The sequence below is a fragment of the Aotus nancymaae genome, unplaced genomic scaffold, assembly GCF_030222135.1.
Source record: "Aotus nancymaae isolate 86718 unplaced genomic scaffold, 86718_ANA_hifiasm-v0.15.2.pri h1tg000062l, whole genome shotgun sequence".
NCBI lineage: Eukaryota > Metazoa > Chordata > Mammalia > Primates > Aotidae > Aotus > Aotus nancymaae.
The window spans coordinates 41,938,049-41,949,335 of NW_026988476.1; the positions used below are offsets into that span (position 1 = coordinate 41,938,049).

At 41.1% G+C, this 11,287-nt stretch overlaps 1 protein-coding gene across 1 annotated transcript in view; it reads right to left on the minus strand.

Moving 5' to 3' along the window:
- ATOSA (atos homolog A) overlaps positions 1–10,390 on the minus strand; it is a 116,953-nt gene extending 106,563 nt beyond the window's left edge. The window contains exon 1 of the mRNA XM_012442305.3: positions 10,299–10,390. The gene's annotated coding sequence lies outside the window, so the exon portion shown is untranslated. The remainder of the gene's footprint in view (positions 1–10,298) is intronic.
- Between the last annotated feature and the right edge of the window lie 897 nt (positions 10,391–11,287).

Genomic DNA, 11,287 nt, shown 5'->3' on the forward strand with positions numbered 1-11,287 from the left:
TAATCAGCTCCAACAAGTTGGAGAACTCACATAGAAATACTATGCTGAGTGAAAGAAGTCAGACAAACAAGTTCTAGTATGAGATTCATTTATACAAAGTTTAAGAACGAGCACAACTAAAAGATGTTTATAGAAGTCAGAATAGGGATTAACCTTTCAAGGAACAGACTGAAAAGTACATAAGAGAATTTCATGCAGTACAGAAAATGTTGTAGAAGGAGGTTATGCAGATGTATACATAAGTAAAAATTCAAACTACACACTTAAGATTACCGTACTGTCTTCATTTTACCATGTGTATGTTGTCACTCACTAAACGAAATAAATAAACTTGGCCAAATCTGCCAAAGTAAGTGGTGGTGATATTGGAAACTTGAGCCATGGCAAAACTTTGGAAAATGGTTTTAATATAGTCCAGAACATACTGCCAGTTGACTCAGTGAAAATAAGAATGTTATTCTTGGACGAATAAAAAGGAGAATGAAAATAGAAGTACAGATACTGGAAATAAAAGCACTGCATAAACGCGCAATACTAGTATAAGCTTGCCCCAGCCTCGGACCAATAAAAACCTGGGTTAGGCCGGGCACTGTGGCTGACGCCTGTAATCCCAACACTTTGGGAGGCCGAGGTGGGTGGATCACGAGGTCAGGTGTTCGAGACCAGCCTGGCCAACATAGTGAAACTCCGTCTCTACTAAAAATACAAAAAATTAGCCGGGCGTGGTGGCAGGCGCCTGTTACTCCCAGTTACTTGGGAGACTGAGGCAGGAAAGTCACGTGAACTCGGGAGGCGGAGGTTGCAGTGAGCCGAGATCGCGCCACCACACTCCAGCCCCGGCGACAGTGCGAGACTCTGTCTCAAAAAACCAAAGAAAAACAAGAAAAAACCAAAGTAAAACAAAAACCCTGGGCGAAGCCACTAATGGCTCAGAAATCACTGAGCACCATGTCAAGGTGAGCCTCCTAACCATCAGTACCTGTCGGGTTTACTGCCAACTTTCTACTACCTCTCCTCTTTCTTGTCTGTGCCTTCACAGTGGTGGCAGTTGGGACTGAAGAACATTTTATTCCTGTTGTAGTCAGGCAGGAGATGGAAAAATGTCTTTGAGGGAGATTATTTGGCTAGAAAGAAAGGGACCTCCAGGTCCAGCATTCCCACATCCTCGTTAAGTATATATGGTCATCCTTGATGGGTCCTCCTCCTGGTCCAATCTCCAAATCTGTTTAATCCTATCTTGCGCTTGCACAGCCTTTTAAGACTTCACTATTGTTCTTGAGGCTTCCTAAGTCTTCTTGCCTCAGAAGGCCTCTTTAACCCTCCAGTTTCACTCTCCAACAGAGTAACTCATTCAAAAAAACAGATCTTATCATGCCGTTCCATTTGAGCGGTTCCTTTTGTCTCAGAGTAAAATCTAAACTCTATGGTGGTAAACAGGGCCTTTTATAATCTGTCCACACGTATCACCCTCTCCAGCCATATCTCCCCAGCAGGCATCCTGTGCAAGTCCTTAGAATGTGTTATCAAGTGGGAATGTGCCCAGGTTAGCCTGCAGAGGATCATCATGCCCCAGAATTCCATGAGTGTCTTACTGTTGCCCCTTACTATAGCATTTGGATTTAGTGTTTGAGGGAATCTGAAGGATCCTAGTGGCATCAGCAGCAATTCAGTCTTCTGCCTTCTTGCCTTTGTCTCTTAGAATTTTAAGCTCTAGAGTGAGATTTCCAAACCTAAGGATTAATCACTAGACATGGGGCATCCTAAAACACAGCTTCCTATTCCTTAATGCTTAGAATATGTATGGGTATGTCTCAACTACTTTATTTTCAATGTATACATTTTTCAAATCTAAAGTTTAGATTCTTAACATGCAATTAACTGAAAAGATTGACCATGAGTGGAGGACGAAGGTCGATGCTTATTCTCTTTTCTACTACTTTTTTTTTTTCTTTATAGGAACAGCTCTATGATCTTCTTGGTGAGACTTTACATACCAAATTAAAATTTGACTATAAACAAATTTAGGTTATAAACCCCTCAGAATAAATAGGGAGACATGAATAACATGTATTATTGTCCGTGTGTAAAGTCCCTAAACCCGGATATTGCCTACCTCCCTCTAGGTTTGTAAGACTAATATATAATCCCCAGTGCAGCAGTTCAAAACTAGTATCTAAGTATTGGCTTCGGGGAGTTCTCTGTCCCTTTCCACCCCTGTGAAAAATGTTGCAAGCTTATGTATTTTGAGGGAAAGAGTCCATAGCTTTCAGGTTCTCAAAAGGATCCACGACTACTTGAAAAAAAAAAAACCATTATTGTGACTAGGCTTTTCATACCTAGAAGCAACTACCCTTCATATTTATCTAGACCACACTTAAGGACGTGCTATCTAGCAGACTTGAATGCTGCAGACCAAGATGCCTGTAATTCCTCAGCACAATTAAAGATAATTAAGCAGTATGGTATTATTGTTTTTAAGTTGCCATTTTCCTTTATTGGAAAGCAAGCAAAATACACTTCTTGTTTTTTACCACTCTCATGGAACTAATTTCTGGTTCAGTTTTTGAATATATTTACCTCAACGTTATATTTAACAAAAGAAGACTTTAACAAATGGAAGGATATCCTTTGTTCTTGGTTAGAACACCTCATCATCAAAATGTCAGTTTTGATGTATAAGTTAACTTATACATTTAACATGATCCCAATAAAAATCCTAACAAGCTGTTTTATCTGGAGCCAGACAAGTTGATAAAATTAATGTAGAGAAACAAGCATACAAGAATAGATAGACAATGTGAAAAGGAAGATTAGCTGAGGGGAAGGGGAGAGAGATTAGTCCTACCACATAATTAAAATATACAACAAAGCCTCTATACTTAAAACAAGGTTGTACTAAAACATGAATTAGACTATAGAATAGAAAAAGAACATATAGAAATATGGCACATGGCCAGGCCTTGTGGCTCACACCTGTAATCCCAGCACTTCAGGAGGCCAAGGTGGGAGGATAGCTTGAGCCCAGGAGTTCAAGACAAGCCTGAGCTTGGCTTGAGACAAGCTTGTAGAGACGGTGAGACCCTGTCTCTACAAAGTATAAAAATATTAGCCAGGCATGGTGGCATGAACCTGCAATCCCAGCTATCAGGAAGCTAAGGCAGGAGGATCATTTGAGCCAAGTAGTTCAAGGTTGCAGTTAGCCATAATGGTGCCATGGCACTCCAGCATGGGCAACAGAATGAGACTCTGTCTCCAGTATGTATGTATATATGTGTGTAAATGACAGAGGTGATTTCTTCAATCACTAGGACAAAAATAAACGTTTGAGATCTCAGTACAACCAGTTAGCCATTTAGAAAGGATAAATTAGATCCTTTCTTCACAACACACACAATAAACTTCAAATGATCAGAAATCTAAATGTAAAAAGTAAAACTATACTAACAGAAGAACACATAGGCAAATTTCTCCATAATGTGGCAGAAGGAAAGGATTCCTAACTATGATTCAAAATTCAGATACTATTAAGAACAATACATTTGCCATCGTAAGAATTTTAAATTCTGCACAAAAACACTTGAAGAAAAATTAATATGCAAATGACAAATTGGAGGAGAATATCTGTAACATTTTAAGATAAAGATCTAATGTTCCTAATACAGAAAGAGCTTTAAAAATAGAGAAGACCAGGGCCAAGGTGGGAGGATCACTTGAGGCCAGGAGTTTGAGAGCACCTTGGGCAACATAGGAAGACCCCATCTCAACTAAAAAAATAAATTTTAAAAAAGAGAAGACCAAAAATCTTATAGAAAAATGGGCAAATAATAAAAACATGAAAAAATGCTCCACATCACTAATCAGAGAATGCAAGTCAAAATCACAAGATTTTGTATTAGATACTATTTCACACTGGTCTGAATGGCAATTTTTTTTTTTTTTTTTTTTTTTTTTTTTTTTTTTTGAGACGGAGTTTCACTCTTGTTACCCAGTCTGGAGTGCAATGGCGCGATCTCGGCTCACCACAACCTCCGCCTCCTGGGTTCAGGCAATTCTCCTGCCTCAGCCTCCTGGGTAGCTGGGATTACAGGCACGTGCCACCATGCCCAGCTAATTTTTTGTATTTTTAGTAGAGACGGGGTTTCACCATGTTGACCAGGATGGTCTCGATCTCTTGACCTCGTGATCCACCCGCCTCAGCCTCCCAAAGTGCTGGGATTACAGGCGTGAGCCACCGCGCCCGGCCCCTGAATGGCTATTATTAAAAAGTCAAAGAACGACAGATGCTGGCAAGGCTGCAGAGAAAGGGGGATGCATATACACTGTCGGTGGGAATGCAAATTAGTTCAGCCACTGTGGAAAGCAGTTTGGAGAGTTCTCAAAGAACTTAGAACTACCATTCAACCCAGAAATCCCCTTATAGGGTATATGTCCAAATGAAAAATCTTTCTACCAAAAAGACACATGCACGCACATGTTCATCACAGGACTATTCACAATACCAAGGACACAGAAGCAACCTAGGTGCTCAACGACAAGTGAGTTGGATAAAGATAATGTGGTGCATAGACACCACGGAATACCACACAGCCAGAAAAAGAGAACAACATCATGTCCTTTGCAGCAACATGGATACAGCTGGAGGCCATTATCCTAAGCAAATTAATGCAGGAACAGAAAACCAAATACCACATGTTCTTACTTATAAGTGGGAGCCAAAGATTGGGTACTCATGGACACAGAGATGGCAGCAGTAGAAACTGGGAACTACTGGGGGCCAGGGAGGGGGGAGGACAGGAGGTGAAAAAGTAACTATCGGATTCTCTGCTCAGTACCTGGGTAGCAGGATCAGCTGTACCCCACACCTCAGTATCATGCAATATACCCTGGTAACAAACTTGTGCATGTACATCCTGAATCTAAAAGTTGAAAAAAAAGTATTTCCAAAAAAAAAGAAAATGGGCAAAACACATGAATGGATAATTACAAATCACAAAATGACATTTAAAAGGTGCTCATTTTCACCCATAATAAGCCATCTGTCAGATACTTACCCAGGGAAACAAAAACCTATGTCCACACAACAACTTGTACACAAATTTTGATAGTAACTTTATTTGCAATAGTTCCAAACTAGAAAGAGCCTAAATGTCCATTATCAGATAAAGAGATAAACAAAATGTAGTACATCCACACAATGGAATACTATTCAGCGATAAAAAAGAACAGGGTAGTGATACACATTAACAATGTGGGTGAATCTCAGAATCACTATGCTGAAAGAAACCAGACAAAGAGTACACATGGTTTGATTTTTACATACAAATTTAAAAAGTGCAAACTAATCCACAATAACAAAAAGCAAATCAGTTGTTGCTTGGGCACAGGAGTGGAGGAAGAAATTTATTTTAAAAAGCCACAGGAAAAATTTTTAGGGGTGACAGAAATGTTTTATACTGATTGTATACTGATTAAATTTTATACAGTTCATAGGATTTCAACTATACTTAAAGTTCATAAAATTGCCTTTAAAAGATCAATTACATTCATAATAAGCAAGTTACAAATTAAATTACCCTAAGATACTATTTCTTGCCTATCAGTGTGACAAAATGATGCATTCTGTTAGCAAGGCTATGGAGAAACCCAACCCATATGAAGGGAATTTGCTATACCTAACAAAACGACCTGATGGTTGCTTAACCATCGACCAGCAATTTTACTCCTAGAAATCTAGTAAAGATATGCCTTCAAGCATCTGAAAATACATATGCACAAGGTTATTCATTGTAGAATAGGAGAATAGTTTAATAAAATATGGTACGTATACACAACGGAGTACTATATCGCTGTGTAAAAATGGGGAAAGGGAATGTCTTCTGAACTAATTTGGTGCGACTTTCAGGATATACTAATAAGAGAAAAAAGGCAAAAAGTCAAAGAATATCTATAGTATACTATCCTTCTATAGGTAATATATGGAAGAAAGAAAACACACATAGATCCATTATTTTGCAAAAAAGAAAAATAGGAAGGACATATCAGAAAATAAAGACATTGGTTACCTTCAAGGCATGCAAAAGGAATGGGTGAGGGGAGATAGGTCAGAGAATTACTTCTCTGAGTATGCACACTTTATTAGTTTTCACTTTTGGAAGCGTATTAATGTTCTACATAGTAAAAATTAAACTAAGGCAAGATGGAGTGAAAATTGTAACAATACAAACCAGTGAGCCCAATGTTCTCTCAAATGAGTAGTAAAACCACAGTGAAGGGGGAAAAAAGGAGTAATCCAGCCAATTTGTGAACACGGTTCCTCGACTAGCCTCAGTCTATGGAGAAAAGAACTACAAACAAATCTTTTACTCTGGTTACTAGATTAGCTTTCCATAGGGGTGTGGCTTTAGCAGTTGAGAAATCATTTTATACGTATTGCAGGACTGAACAATTGAATGCAATGTTGTTGTTGGGAGCCAAGATTTTCACTAGGAAGAAAGGAGACAAAAATGTTCATCAGACCAGTCTGTCTTATAAGAAAAAACAACAAAAAGAAAAATGTTCCAAAAAAGTGATAGGGACATGTCAAAAGGAAAAAAAACTAGCTTCAAAGACCCAAATCTGGGAAAGTTGAGCATCGAAAATAAATAAGGACAATAATGATTATAACTCACTGCCTAAAAAGGAATTCATAAGTCTATACAAAGAATAACAATTTAGCGATAAAAGGGAGAGATGTATTGGTGCACACCACAACATGGACGAACATCGAAAACATCATGCCAAGTAAAAGAAGCCAGATCACACACTGTATGATTCCACTGATACAAGATACTCAGAATAGGCAAGTCTGGAGAGAGAGAAGGTAGATTAGTGTTTCCCTAGGGCTGGGGGAAATGGGGGTAACTGCTAGCAGATATGGGGTTTCTTTCTGGGGTGCTGAAAGGTTCTAAAATTGATTGTGGTGGTGGCTACACAAGTCTGACTATACTAAAAACCACTGAGTTGCACACTTCCAAAGAGAAATCTGTGGTGTGTGAAATATATTAAGCTATAAACAAATGGCGCTAAAGACTTCCTTACAACAGAATGTCATTTGATAAATGTAGAGGCAGTGGTGATATAATTGGAAGGTCACCATTTTACAACCATCATGGTAAACATTGGTTTGAACAAGAATGGATGCTAAATCTAGAGGGAAATGTTTGATGAGGAGCAGGGTATTTACTTACACGGTCTCATTGTCTTTCCACAAATTGTTTATTGATTGCAAAGGAACAAGTAGTAAATATATAGTGGAAAAAACAGGCAGAAAATAGGTAATTAAAATTTACACCACTCAACAGAGACAGATACCACGTCTCCAGAAATGATATTCTGAGAAAAGCACCAAATCGTCTATGAAAAAATCCAGCTGGGGATGCAGACCAGATAAACACATCAAGAACATAAAATGACTGGCCTACATTCTTCAATCTTTCATGCCATTGCCATGAAAGACAAAGACAGGGTGAGGAGCGATTGCAGATTGAAGGAGATGAAAGAGACATGATTTAATCCTATGTTGGTGGGAGAAAAATGTTAGTGGTCGGACAAGTGAAATTGAAATAGTAGGTTAGATAAAAATAATGAGGCTGGGCACGGTGGCTCACGCCTGTAATCCCAGCATTTTGGTAGGCTGAGGTGGGTAGATCACGAGATCAAGAGATGGAGACCATTCTGGCCAACATGGTTAAACCCTGTCTCTACTAAAAGTACAAAAGTTAGCTGGGCACGGTGGCGCGTGCCTGTAATCTCAGCTGCTTGGGAGGCTGAGGTAGGAGAATCACTTGAACTGGCAGGCGGAGACTGCAGTGAGCCGCGATTGCACCATTGCACTCCAGCCTGGCCTAAAGAGCGAGACTCTGTCTCAAAAAAAAAATAATGATCAATATTAAATTTCTGGAATTTATGAATTTGTGGTTACATAAAAGAGTATCGTTGGTCTTAAAAAAATATACACTGAAGGAACATGATATTTGCCACCTACTGTCAAATGGTTCAGAAAAAAATAGTAAAATTGTGGAAAAGGGGAGAGAAGGAGGAAGAGAGAGAGTACGTTAAAGCAAAAGTTTAATAAAAGTTTGCTTGTAAGAATGAGAAATGCTCAGATACAAAATGGCATGGTTAAATGCCTTTCCTATGTGAGCCCCTGAATGCTGCTTTGCTTTGAATAGCCAGGAAAATCCCAGTCCCGAATCCACACCATTCCTATGTCATAGAAACCTCCTTAGCAGAGGCTGAAACTTCAGGAGGCTTAGGGAGGTTTTCCTGGACTTCAGGAAAGGAGCGTGAAGTTACCCGGGGAAAACCGCACTGAATATTAAATTAGAACCATAGTACATAGGACGAAATGAAAAATGAACAAAGCCAAGGGAAGGAGGTTGGGCAAGGCTGGGGTCAAACTCACTTTCAGCACCTTGGGAGACCGATTCCACAACCAGACAGCTTAGTCCTTCCGGAGCCACCTTCCCCTCTCACCGGCATGTCCCCACCCTCCTGTCTCTCAGCAGAAAAGGGAGGGAGAAGAGGACTTTCCTTCAGGTTCCAAAAGCACTTTTGGATCTAGCCCAAGTGTAAAGGCTGCTTCTGGATTCCCACTCCCTACCCTATGATTCCTAGGGCACCTAAATGCTTGATGGGATCATCGTTCTTAAACTGTAGGACACAAACTCTCCTGCTTGTGTGATTTATGAAGATGCGTTTGCTTATCAGACTGACTTTATAATGGAGTTCAAGGTTTTGGGCATGGTTTTTGAATCAAGGTATGGTTACAGCATTAAGGCACTCTCCATTGCCTTGTTTTTCAGATGGAGTCTTTCCCGGTGGGCCAGGCTGGAGTGCCGTGGAATGATCTCGGCTCATTGCAACTTCCTCCTCTTGGGTTCAAGTGATTCTCCTGCCTCAGCCTCCTGAGTAGCTGGGACTACAGGCCTGTGCCACACCATCCATGCCCAGCTAGGTTTTTTTTTTTTTTTTCTTTTCATATCTTTACTAGAGACAGGGTTTCACCATATCGGTCAGGATGGTTTCGATCTCTTGACCTCGTGATCTGCCCACCTCAGTCTCCAAAAGTGCTGAAATTACAGGCATGAGCCACAGCACCTGGCCTGTTTTTTCAATCCATAAAGTGAGAATAACTGCATTTGTAAAATGTACCTTGCAAAATCATTGGCACTGAAGAAATAGTTTCTGCTAAACCACATTGGGAAAGAAAAAATCCAGCACCCCTTTAAAATTGCATACATTTTTTTCTGTTCCAGTTGGTCAAAAACAAATTCTCCTTAGGGCCTCTCACCGAATGCCTAAGTCACTCACCACAGCATTATCCAGTTGTTTACAGATAGCTAACTGTGTTAGCAGCAGAGCTTGGAGGTTATCTCCCTTCCTTCCTGACAGAATGAGGTTTATATACTAGTTGTTTTACTAACACACACAGTTGTTTACGAGCACACTGTGGGAATCATCTCTCTTCCTTGCTGGTAGGATGAAGTTTCTGACTTAACCAGAGATCACAAACCCAAATGCCTCCAGGGCCCAATCAGGTAACACAATTCAGAGAAGCGGGCTGATGTGAAGGTGAATGATGAAGGGGTGGGAAGGACTGCACCCATGGGAGAGCACTCCCTGTCTGCAAGCCTTCACGTTAAAAAAAAAGAAAAAAGAAAGGTGAACCTCGGTAGACCAAACGAAGCACATCCAGGCAAGTGGGTCGGTTTTGCCCCCTCTTTATTAGAAGATGTCAACATTTCCTTTCACCTCCCAAAACCCACGATTGATTATTTTGAAGTCTTACATTTGTCTTGGAAACTGGCCCGGAGCCTCTTTCCTAGTATTTATTAACCTGGATGACGCTTGCTGGTCACCTATCATTGCAAAATCATCGGCTTTAATGTAGTAGAGTGATCACTGCTGAATGAGAAGTGTACATAAATGTTTCTCATATTTGCTGAACTTTACCCCAAAGGTCTAATTCTACCATCTCTCTTAAAGGACCATACTACTGGTTAAAAAACTACAAGGCACAGATTATTTTTCACACTGAGCTTTTAACATAAAATGCATACAAGTCCCTTTCACTTGTGTGTTCCCAAGACTGCACCCAGCTTCCACCTCACGACCCTTGAATACTCCGGGTGGCTGTCCCCCGCCTTCCACTTGCTAGCCCCTTTGCTCTCTTCACTCCCCATCACACACCACTTCTCACCTCTCATCTCCTTACTCCCATCACCCCTTTCCACTACCCACTTTCTCCGGACACATACCTCTTGGGTTGTTTCCTCACCAGCCAGGAGCTTTCCCTGATAGAGAAGAGACAGATGAGGATCTGAGCGCCTAAAGGCAGCAGCAGCAGCAGCAGCAGACTGTTCACTGCGCCTACTGTAAATAGAGCAAGGTAGAGGGTGGAGTCTGGGGGAGGGAGGAGCCCCGAGGGAAGCTAATTAGAGAGACTCACCCATCAGGAAGCCCAGGCTTGTTGAAGGAGGAGGGCCTTGGACTGTTACAGTCTGGCTAACTCAAAGACATCTTGCTGTTAAGGCCTGGTTCCCGATACTGCAGCCTTCTTCCTCTCAGGGTGTTTTTTATTGTTATAATCAGGTTGAACCTAATACCCTGACATTTGTGTTGATGAGTTGATCTCTGCCCTGCAAGAACTCAGATCCACAAATGTCTAGAGCAAGTGAGATGCTGACTAGTCCCTGCTGGGTTGTATTGCTGGCAGCTGATCCCAAAGAAAGGCAGAGGAAGGTCAGGTGTCCCAAAGTTGAGAGGCCCGGTGGGTGGGTGTGAGAGTTAGCAACTGGAAGATGGCAGCTGTTAGCAGTAAAATTTCTGTTCCTCTTGTTTGTGTATTTATGTGATTTTAGGTCCCTGAAACAGTCTGGGGCCTACCAGCTCCTTGGACTCTTAATACAGTCTGCTGCTGTGTACCTCCTGGAATCCAGTCTCTCTCCTGGCTACAAGGCTCTCTCCCTGCTCTGCCTCTGCCAACCTCTCAGGTTCCTCCCCTACCACGTGACCCTCTTTCGTTATACTTCTGCCACACTGTCTTCTCAATGTGTCCTGTAGCTTAAATAAGCCAAATGAGACCTGCCTCAGGGCCTTTGCACTGGCTATTTCTGCTACTGGAACATTCACCTCATTGCCCTCCCTGCTCTTTACTTAAATATCTGACTCCCCCTCATTTAGCAAACAGGGTCACAGTCTTTCTGAGGTTCCCCCAACTCTCCCCTCTATCACAGTAGACAGTTTT